Source organism: Coregonus lavaretus (genome assembly GCF_964263955.1).
Source record: "Coregonus lavaretus genome assembly, chromosome: 2".
Classification (NCBI taxonomy): domain Eukaryota; kingdom Metazoa; phylum Chordata; class Actinopteri; order Salmoniformes; family Salmonidae; genus Coregonus; species Coregonus lavaretus.
The window spans coordinates 79,488,682-79,501,001 of record NC_139989.1 but is presented as its reverse complement, the minus strand read 5'-3'; the positions used below and the strand labels follow the sequence as shown (position 1 = coordinate 79,501,001).

Sequence of the window (12,320 nt, the reverse complement as noted above, 5' to 3'; positions counted from 1 at the left end):
ACACTGGACACACACACACACACACACACACACTGGAAACACACACACTCACACACTGAACACCCACACACACTGACACTGAACACACACACATACTGGACACACACACATTGAACACACACACACACAGGACACACACACACACACACTGGACAAACACACACTGGACACACACACACACACACACACACACACACTGGACACACATACATTCACTGGACACACACACACACACTGGACACACACACTGAACACAACCAGCCCTGCCATTTCTACCTGTCCTGATCTAGTGTTTCACCCCTGACCTCCTCACACCGTCTCACTGTCCATGTCTGCTTTTAGCTCCCACCTCTACTTCACTGTGTTATAATGGACCTTATGCTAGTTATGTCACCTCTGGAACCAGTTATCAAACATACTGACCTTTCTGACCCTATCCCATGGCCCTACTTTCTAGAAATGAACATTTAAATTCCTCTATGAGTTTTGTTTTGTGTCCATTTACTTATGTATTTGTTGTATATTGGGGTTGTGCCGCAGAGCATCATGGGGGTTTGTATGTGTTGAGATGATCACGTTCCAGATAAATGGTTGAACTGATTCCTGTCTCCTGTCTCATCATTATTGAATTGTTATACAGACGTGGTTATGAAACCCACGAGACATAACAACAGATTGGTGATGAGTAAGTCTGAATCTACAGGAACTATTCTGTCTGGAAGAAGTGGGTTTTTACAACTGTTTAAAACTGTTATTTTCTGGGGTACAGTCTAGGCTAATGTTAGCACAGTGTATTGCTAGCAGAGGCAAGTGCATAGTCGAGCTAGCTAAGAAAGAGAGTTAACCAGTGGTTTAAAGTACTTAAGTAAAAATACTTTAAAGTACTACTTAAGTAGTTTTTGGGGGGTATCTGTACTTTACTTTACTATTCATATTTTTGACTATGTCGTATCGAGTAAATGCTGGCAATTATTGCTGATAAACAAAGGAGTCCGCTCATACTGAACCTTTGATCATAAGTTTTATTCATATCACAAGCTTTCAGCATGAGTTACGGGTGTCAAGATCCCCCGGAGAGCAGCGTCCTCGAATTGTAATGGCTGCTCTAACCCCCTATCCCTCCAGCATATACTTATAAACAATGTGAAAATATGGGTTGCTCCCCCTGCTGTCCAATCACCAGTCTCCCCTGGGGCGTCACCCTACAACTGGCTACTTTTGAACTAACATAAACAACATTCTTTTAGTTCCACTTAAAAAAACATTAACAAAGGCATAATCCTAATACACTACAACTACTTTTACTTTCACTTCACTACATTCCTAAAGAAAATAATGTACTTTTTACTCCATACATTTTCACTGACACCCAAAAGTACTCGTTACATTTTGAATGCTTAGCAGGACAGAAAATGGTCCAATTCACACCCTTATCAAGAGAACCTCCCTACTGCCTCTGATCTGGCAGACTCACTAAACACAAATGCTTTGTTTGTAAATTGTCTGAGTGTTGGAGTGTGCCTCTGGCTGAACGTACATTTTAAAAAGAAGAAAATCGTCTGATTTGCTTTCTGTAAGGAATTTGAAATGATTTATACTTGTACTTTTACTTTTGATACTTAAGTATATTTTAGCAATTACATTTACTTTTGATACTTAAGTATATTTAAAACCAAATACTTTTAGACTTTTACTCAAGTAGTATTTTACTGGGTGACTTTCACTTTTAGTTGAGTCATTTTCTATTAAGGTATCTTTACTTTTACTCAAGTATGACAATTGGGTACTTTTTCCACCACTGGAGTTAACATTGTCATGGACGGCAGAAAAGGACTCGAGACGGACATTGGAGCGGGAAAACAACGTGATTAAAAAGGAGGAATATACAATGATTAAAGGATAGGACATTTATTCAACTATGAAGACAAATTGCTGTGGTTGAGGACAATATTGAAGTGAGTGACAATCAGGAGCTTATTGAGAAACGAAAAATTATTGGAATTGTTGGAAACATTGGACAGTTTGATGAAAGTATTGAGCAGTGGAGTTCATATACAGAACAGTTTGAATATTTTGATCTTGTAAATGACATGGATGAGGACAACATTGTGCCTCCATGTTTTAGTGTAATGGGGCCAAAGACATTTAATTTACTAGGCAGCCTGCTACAGCCAGACAGAACAGGTAATAAGATGTATGGGGATATTGTGGAGATACTTAAAGGACATTTTTCACCAGAACCACTAGTTAATGCTGAACGGTTCAGGTTCCACAGGAGACATCAGGAAGAGAGAGAATCAGTAACAATGTTTGCTGCTGCATTAAAGAAACTATCAGAACAGTGTGAGTTTAATGCTGTTCTAAATGACATCATTAGAGACAGACTAGTATGTGGGCTACGGAGTGAAGCTACACAAAAGAGACTGTTGACTGAAAGTCATCTGACCTTGGCAAAGGACATTGAAATCAGTGTGTCCATGGAACTAGCTGCTAAAGAGGCTCACCAGTTGAGTTCATCAGGAACTTAGTGGGTTCATCTAACAATCCTAATCATCAGTTGATACATTTTAATCTCATACACAGGGTAAACCTTCCACCTAGAAAACATAATTTAATAGAAATCACAACCGCTCCTCTGTGTCATCTATGTAATCAAGGTGCCTTGGGCTCCTTTAATCATATGTACTGGGAGTGACCAGGGGACATGTTTTGGAAAGAGGTATCCTCATACCTTGTTCCCCCAAACTGTTATTACTGAATGATAATTCACCACTGTCATTACAGCAAAGACGTATAATGTTGTCAGGTTGGACAGCAGCTAAAAAGATGTTGGAACTAAGATGGCAACCACCACACCTCATTGGATCAGCACTTTTATAGATATCATTTATTTAGAACTATCCACTGCTAGGATCCATGGGGTTAGCCCAGTCCTTCTCAAATAGTGGGGCGCGCCCCCCAGGGGGGGCTCGGAGCGATGCCGGGGGGGCGCGTGTGACCCTGGGGAACATGCTTTTTTTTGCCGCAGGGAGTAGGTTTTTTTTGCACCGAACAAAAGCACAGAGTAGGAGATATGAAGTGCAGATAACAAACCCTTAAGAGATGCCATGGAAACATATCTAACAGGGATGAAAAGAAAGGCGGAGAGAGACGGAGATAATGAGACAAACGTAAGTCTCCCGAAAGCTAAGACAAGGAAATATGACGAAGCGTATGTAGCGCTTGGCTTCACTGTGACTACGGTGGGAGAAGAGGAAAGACCGGTATGTTTACTGTGTCTAAAAATGTTGGCAGCGGACAGCATGAAGCCAAATAAATTAAGGCGTCACTTAAATACATTACAGCCCAATCACGCTGATAAGCCGCTTGAGTTTTTTCAGCGAAAACATGCCGAATATTGCCAACAATCGTCCCGCTTTGTGAATGCTACTTCAGGAAACCAGCGAGCACTGTTAGCATCATATAAGGTGGCGTACCAAATTGCTCAGTGCAACAAAAAAAAAACACTCCATAGCAGAGGAGCTGATACTGCCTGCAGCATTAGACATGGTCTCTGTCATGCTGGATGACGCAAGTGCTGCAAAAATAAAAACTATCCCTCTGTCCAATGACACTGTCGCCAGACGTATAAATGACATTGCTAACGATCTTAAAGAACAGCTGGTAGATAAACTCAAAGACAAACGTGCCTTTTGCCATTAATCCTGACTTCCTCATTTTGCTAAAAAAAAATCAGCACAAATGGTTTTATTCATTTTTGTTTTATAGGTCAGTGTTTCATATATTGGGCTCCTGAGTTCATGTTGCTGATCAATTTGAATTTATTATTATTTATTGATTATATTTTATTTTATTTTTCAGTATCAAATGGTCAAAAAAAATTTACAGTTTAAATAAGGCAAATTTCAGCCAAATAGATGCACTTTAAGTCTTTTCTGTTACAGACTAAAAAACAATGTTAATAAAGTTATTCTTTGTTGTAAGTTGATCTATATTTCTTTATTTTATTTTTATTTTCTTTAATGTTAATAAGGATACAATGTTATGCAGAGGTGTACTTAGAACAATTTCATAGACAAATGATACTATTTCCAGTTGCGGCGGAGAGTTGGGGGGCGCGAAATGTTTACTTATTCCTAGGGGGGGGGCGCAACTGAAAATAATTGAGAAGCACTGGGTTAGCCAAACAACAAATGCAGCTGAAACCATAAATAACTCCTGTCGTGGGTTTTACCCAACAGATTGACCGTTAATTATAATGTTTGTGCAAATGTGTACCTTGATTTAGTATTTAATTTAATGGAGATCAGGTTGGGTGTGTTGGGGTGGTCCCAGGAGGGGTTGGAGGGTGGGTTGGGGTGGTCCCAGGAGGGGTTGGAGGGTGGGTTGGGGTGGTCCCAGGAGGGGTTGGAGGGTGGGTTGGGGTGGTCCCAGGAGGGGTTGGAGGGTGGTTTGGGGTGGTCCCAGGAGGGGTTGGAGGGTGTGTTGGGGTGGTCCCAGGAGGGGTTGGAGGGTGGGTTGGGGTGGTCCCAGGAGGGGTTGGAGGGTGTGTTGGGGTGGTCCCAGGAGGGGTTGGAGGATGGGTTGGGGTGGTCCCAGGAGGGGTTGGAGGGTGGGTTGATGCAGCTGAGGTGGGTGATTGTATATGTGGTTTATTATAATTGTATTTACCTGCAATAACTAGTTTCCATAATATACTGATGTATTTTTTAACAGTATTGTGTCTCTAGCTGTATAACCATTCCTGCTGCTATTTGTTCTGATATATATTTTAACAGTATTGTGTTTCTAACTGTATAACCATTCCTGCTGCTATTTGTTCTTGTCTGTGTTCCTTTCAAATAAATAAAAAGTTGATCACAGAGTTTCAACTGAAAATCAGAGACCGGGAAATCAAGTCACATGCTTCCACTGTGGCAAGGTGGGACATCAGGTGTCGACATGCTGGTGTAAGGACATGGATTGTCCAGTCTGTGGTAAAAAGGGCCACATCGAACAAGCCTCCAGAAACAAAAAGAGAACAGAGAACAGGAAACAGACATTCCAACGAAAGACAAATATACATGTTCACACTGTTGAGTAAGAGAACACTGAGGTGAGTGACTCATCAGACCAGGAAGTCACACTGAAAATCCTGACTTTTTCCTGGCGGGCCGCACGGCTACTATGTCTCCCCCTTGCTAGAGGGACAGCCGGTGGGTATGGAGATTTACACAGGGGCAGCTGTTTCTCTTGTGTCAGAAAAAAGACACTGAAACACCTTCCACTTCAACCATCGCACCTCGTGTTAAAGACTTACACAGGTGAATATGTCGCTGTGAGAGGCATCACTGATGTCACAGTTCAGGTAAACAGACAAACTGAAAAGCTGCCACTCTATGTTGTGAACGGAGACTATGCATCACTACTGGGATGTTCATAGTTGGAGAAGTTACCAGGCGTCCACTTTAGCATATGCATCAGATGCATATCAACCAGCAAGGTGCAAGGTGTGCAAACATGGTTTGTTAAATAAACGCTTGATAAATAGTGCATAAACTATTGTAAAGGATTAATTACATGTAGAAGCATCGCACCATTATGCAGAAGTCACATGCATCATTATCAGTTTCTATCTGGTTTCTATTGGCCATTCATCCATTGACGACAGAACAGCATATTTTAACTGGATGATGTTACTAGTTTCTGCTTAGTTGCCAGAGCAATGCTGCTGCTGGAGTGGTCATGTGATAAATACATTGACAGCACAGATATTGTTGAGAAAAGTGACATTTGGAAATAGAGCTTCACCTCTTGAATTTGGAGAGTTATTTGATAAAGGTAAGTGTCATAGAAACTGCAGAATATGCTCTTTCAGATACAGCACTATTTAGAAATCACAATGTTTTACCTGCATGTGACTCTGAAGGAGGATTTGATAAAGAGATGCTCCTTTCCCTGCATCTGTCAATTACAAGATGCGTCCATCTCTTCATGGACAATTTGACAATTGATAATATTGTCATAACATCAAATTATTGTCAATGTAATCTGGTCTATAGGCTAACTCTTATCATGTGTGAAATGAGTTGAGGTATATTTCAGGTGTAGTAAAACGTAAAAGAGACATAAAGATATCTATATATATATACATATTTTTTTTTCACATTCTATTTATTGGCATTTTATACAATTGAACAATCATCAAAATATGCCAGAGATAACAGCCCCGTTGTTCCTTCCACCTACACAAAACAGCTCCATGGGATCCCATGGTACCACACCTTTCCCTCCCCAACACAGCTCCATGGGATCCCATGGTACCACACCTTTCCCTCCCCAACACAGCTCCATGGGATCCCATGGTACCACACCTTTCCCTCCCCAACACAGCTCCATGGGATCCCATGGTACCACACCTTTCCCTCCCCAACACAGCTCCATGGGATCCCATGGTACCACACCTTTCCCTCCCCAACACAGCTCCATGGGATCCCAAGGTACCACACCTTTCCCTCCCCAACACAGCTCCATGGGATCCCATGGTACCACACCTTTCCCTCCCCAAAACAGCTCCATGGGATCCCATGGTACCACACCTTTCCCTCCCCAACACAGCTCCATGGGATCCCAAGGTACCACACCTTTCCCTCCCCAACACAGCTCCATGGGATCCCATGGTACCACACCTTTCCCTCCCCAACACAGCTCCATGGGATCCCATGGTCCCACACCTTTCCCTCCCCAACACAGCTCCATGGGATCCCATGGTACCACACCTTTCCCTCCCCAACACAGCTCCATGGGATCCCATGGTACCACACCTTTCCCTCCCCAACACATGAACACTGTCCTCCCTCCCCTCTACTGGTATTAGCTTCAATGATTAACAACAACAAAGGAAACAGAATGACTTCACATGCAATGCTAGAAAATAAATGATTCACCGCAGAAACAACTAATAATAATAATAATAATAATAATAATAATAATAATAATATTAACAATAATAATTATAATAATAACAATAATAATTATAATAATAATAACAATAATACTACTACTACTAATAATAACAATAATAATAATAACAATAATACTAATAATAATAATAATAATAGTAATAATAATACATTCATTAAGAAAATAATAAATAAGGTGACGACTCTAGAAACTGCTGAAAGTCCCCCCAGACATCAGTCAACTCAAAGGGTTTATTACCTAAATTGTAGGTTATTTATTCAGATGGAATATAGGAAGTTAGTTATTTTAGCCACATCTGCTTGCTTCGCAGAGTGTCGCTCCAATATTAACTGGTAGAACAGAGTCATCTCCAATATTAACTGGTAGAACAGAGTCATCTCCAGTATTAACTGGTAGAACAGAGTCATCTCCAATATTAACTGGTAGAACAGAGTCATCTCCAATATTAACTGGTAGAACAGAGTCATCTCCAATATTAACTGGTAGAACAGTCATCTCCAATATTAACTGGTAGAACAGAGTCATCTCCAATATTAACTGGTAGGACAGAGTCATCTCCAATATTAACTGGTAGAACAGAGTCATCTCCAATATTAACTGGTAGAACAGAGTCATCTCCAATATTAACTGGTAGAACAGAGTCATCTCCAATATTAACTGGTAGAACAGAGTCATCTCCAATATTAACTGGTAGAACAGAGTCATCTCCAGTATTAACTGGTAGAACAGAGTCATCTCCAATATTAACTGGTAGAACAGAGTCATCTCCAGTATTAACTGGTAGAACAGAGTCATCTCCAATATTAACTGGTAGAACAGAGTCATCTCCAGTATTAACTGGTAGAACAGAGTCATCTCCAATATTAACTGGTAGAACAGAGTCATCTCCAATATTAACTGGTAGAACAGAGTCATCTCCAATATTAACTGGTAGGACAGAGTCATCTCCAATATTAACTGGTAGAACAGAGTCATCTCCATTATTAACTGGTAGAACAGAGTCATCTCCAATATTAACTGGTAGAACAGAGTCAACTCCAATATTAACTGGTAGAACAGAGTCATCTCCAATATTAACTGGTAGAACAGAGTCATCTCCAATATTAACTGGTAGAACAGAGTCATCTCCAATATTAACTGGTAGAACAGAGTCATCTCCAATATTAACTGGTAGGACAGAGTCATCTCCAATATTAACTGGTAGAACAGAGTCATCTCCATTATTAACTGGTAGAACAGAGTCATCTCCAATATTAACTGGTAGAACAGAGTCAACTCCAATATTAACTGGTAGAACAGAGTCATCTCCAATATTAACTGGTAGAACAGAGTCATCTCCAATATTAACTGGTAGAACAGAGTCATCTCCAATATTAACTGGTAGAACAGAGTCATCTCTATTATTAACTGGTAGAACAGAGTCATCTCCAATATGAACTGGTAGAACAGAGTCATCTCCAGTATTAACTGGTAGATTAGAGTCACCTCCAATATTAACTGGTAGAACAGAGTCATCTCCAATATTAACTGGTAGAACAGAGTCATCTCCAATATTAACTAGTAGAACAGAGTCATCTCCAATATGAACTGGTAGAACAGAGTCATCTCCATTATTAACTGGTAGAACAGAGTCATCTCCAATATTAACTGGTATAAGAGAGTCATCTCCATTATTAACTGGTAGAACAGAGTCATCTCCAATATTAACTGGTAGAACAGAGTCATCTCCAGTATTAACTGGTAGATTAGAGTCACCTCCAATATTAACTGGTAGAACAGAGTCATCTCCAATATTAACTGGTAGAACAGAGTCATCTCCAATATTAACTGGTAGAACAGAGTCATCTCCAATATTAACTGGTAGAACAGAGTCATCTCCAATATTAACTGGTAGAACAGAGTCATCTCCAAGAAGAATAAGTGAAGGATCTAGTGGTACAGTCATATTAGTGACCTGTGATAACATCTGGATAATATCTTCCCAATAATTGCCTAGTTCAGGGCAGGACAGTGGCCACCTCCGTTTTACACCTTGGGCAAAATGATGAATATTTAGAATGTATCTTTTACAGTCTCTCTGGTGTAAAGGAGACCCTATGTAAAATATTGAATTGCATCAACTTGAGCCTTGTATTAAATGGAAGACGCTGAGCATCTATAAAGAGCTTTGCCCATTTCTCATCCTCAACAATGAGACCAAGGTCATCATGCCACTTCAAATCAAATAAAATTGTATTTGTCACATGCGCCGAATGCAACAGGTGTAGACCTTACAATGAAACGCTTACTTACAAGCCCTTAACCAACAATACAGTTTTAAGAAAAAGAAGTGTTAAGTAAAAAAAAATCATGGAAAATAAAAAATTATGAAAGAGCAGCAGTAAAATAACAGTAGCGAGAATATATACAGGGGGTACCGGTACAGAGTCAATGGGAAATAACAGTAGGGAGGCTATATACAGGGGGTACCGGTACAGAGTCAATGTGTAATAACAGTAGCGAGGCTATATACAGGGGGTACCGGTACAGAGTAAATGTGCGGGGGCACAGGTTAGTTGAGGTAATTGAGGTATTATGTACATGTAGGTAGAGCTAACATTACTATGCATAGATAATAAACAGAGAGTAGCAGCAGCGTAAAAGAGGGGGTGGTGGGGGGGAACAGTGCAAATAGTCCAGGTAGCCATTTGATTAGCTGTTCAGAAGTCTTAGGGCTTGGGGGTAGAAGCTGTTAAGAAGCCTTTTGGACCTAGACTTGGCGCTCCAGTAACGCTTGCCATGCGGTAGCAGAGAGAACAGTCTATGACTAGGGTGGCTGGAGACTTTGACATCCTCTGACACTGCCTGGTATAGAGGTCCTGGATAGCAGGAAAGCTTGGCCCCAGTGATGTACTGGGCCTTATGCACTACCCTCTGTAATGCCTTGCGGTCGGAGGCCGAGCAGTTGCCATACCAGGAAGTGATGCAACCAGTCAGGATGCTCTCGATGATGCAGCTGTAGAACTTTTTGAGGATCTGAGGACCCATGCCAAATCTTTTCAGTCTCCTGAGGGGGAATAGGCTTTGTCGTGCCCTCTTCATGACTGTCTTGGTGTGTTTGGACCATGATAGTTTGTTGGTGATGTGGACACCAAGGAACTTGAAGCTCTCAACCTGCTCCACTACAGCCCCGTCGATGAAAATGGGGGCATGCTCGGTTTCTTTTTCCTGTAGTCCACAATCATCTCCTTTGTCTTGATCACGTTGAGGGAGAGGTTGTTATCCTGGCACCACATGGCCAGGTCTCTGACCTCCTCCCTATAGGCTGTCTCATCGTTGTCGGTGATCAGGCCTACCACTGTTGTGTCATCGGCAAGCTTAATGATGGTGTTGGAGTTGTGCCTGGCCATGCAGTCATGGGTGAACAGGGAGTACAGGAGGGGACTGAGCACGCAACCCTGAGGGGCCCCCGTGTTGAGGATCAACGTGGCAGATGTGTTGTTATCTACCCTTACCACCTGGGGGCGGCCGTCAGGAAGTCCAGGATCCAGTTGCAGAGGGAGGTGTTTAGTCCCAGGGTCCTTAGCTTAGTGATGAGCTTTGAGGGCACTGTGGTGTTGAACACTGAGCTGTAGTCAATGAATAGCATTCTCACGTAGGTGTTCCTTTTGTCCAGGTGGGATAGGGCAGTGTGGAATGCAATAGAGATTGCATCATCTGTGGATCTGTTGGTGCGGTATGCAAATTGGAGTGGGTCTAGGGTTTCTGGAATAATGGTGTTGATGTGAGCCATGACCAGCCTTTCAAAGCACTTCATGGCTACAGATGTGAGTGCTACGGGTCGACAGTGGTTTTGGCAGGTTACCTTACTGCTCTTACGCACAGGGACTATGGTGGTCTGCTTGAAACATGTTGGTATTACAGACTCAGTCAGGGAAAGGTTGAAAATGTCAGTGAAGACACTTGCCAGTTGGTCAGCGCATGCTCGGAGTACCCGTCCTGGTAATCCGTCTGGCCCTGCGGCCTTGTGAATGTTGACCTGTTTAAAGGTCTTACTCACATCGGCTATGGAGAGCGTGATCACACAGTCGTCCGGAACAGCTGGTGCTCTCATGCATGCTTCAGTGTTGCTTGCCTCAAAGCGAGCATAGAAGTTATTTAGCTCGTCTGGAAGTCTTGTGTCACTGTGCAGCTCGCGGCTGTGCTTCCCTTTGTAGTCTGTAATAGTTTGCAAGCCCTGCCACATCCGACGAGCGTCGGAGCCGGTGTAGTACGATTCAATCTTAGTCCTGTATTGACGCTTTGCCTGTTTGATGGTTCGTCGGAGGGCATAGCGGGATTTCTTATAAGCGTCCGGGTTAGAGTCCTGCTCCAATATAATGTAATATAATGACTAACCTGTAGGTACATAGAAGAAATGAGTTTGAGGTAACTGAAAACGAGATGCCAGTTGTTGAAAGTATAGTAGTTCACATTCTCTATACAGATGACGAAATGTTTTAATTCCTTTGTTGAACCAAGAAAATATAATATCATCTCTCAGGGTTTTGGGTAAGATGGGGTTATTATAGAGGGGGGGGGGGGGGGGGGGGGTTCCTTTCCACAGAAATGAAGAAACCTAGGAAAGGGAAAGGTTTGAAAAAGGGACAAGAATGTTGGTAATATATTCATCTTTAGACAATTGACCCGCCCAACAAGAGAAATGGGTCAATCCCACCATCTATCCAATTCTTCCCCAACCTTTTTGAGAAGTGGAGGGTAGGTCAGTTGGTACGTCTTCATCATTTCAGAAGGAATTTGCAATCCAAGATATGTCATTTTCTGAGGTCTCCAAGAAAACGGCTAAGATTGGGTTCTGCATAGCTGCCCTGTTAAAAGGCATAATTATAGTCTTTGATAGGTTTATTTTATATACTGAAAGGGTCCCATATTCTTTCAGGACGTCAACTAATGCTCGGAGTGAAATTTCTGATTTAGTAAGGTAAAGCAAAATGTCATCAGCATATAGAGAGACCTGATGTTGGCGCCCACCTATAGGAACACCATGGATGGATGGATGGATGAGATCTAGAATCTTCTGCCAGTGGCTCTATAGGAACACCATGGATGGATGGATGAGATCTAGAAGCTTCTGCCAGTGGCTCTATAGGAACAGCATGGATGGATGGATGGATGGATGAGATCTAGAAGCTTCTGCCGGTGGCTCTATAGGAACACCATGATGGATGGGTGAGATCTATAAGCTTCTGCCAGTGGCTCTATAGGAACAGCATGGATGGATGGATGAGATCTAGAAGCTTCTGCCAGTGGCTCTATAGGAACACCATGGATGGATGGATGAGATCTAGAAGCTTCTGCCAGTGGCTCTATAGGAACCC

At 42.0% G+C, this 12,320-nt stretch overlaps 1 protein-coding gene across 1 annotated transcript in view; it reads left to right on the top strand.

Annotated features, from left to right (window-relative positions):
* The window catches only part of LOC311141689 (uncharacterized protein), a 23,188-nt gene extending 22,590 nt beyond the window's left edge, over positions 1-598 (top strand). The window contains exon 11 of the mRNA XM_084177104.1: positions 1-598. This exon is cut by the window's left edge and continues 4,458 nt beyond it. The gene's annotated coding sequence lies outside the window, so the exon portion shown is untranslated.
* The last annotated feature ends 11,722 nt before the right edge of the window (positions 599-12,320 follow it).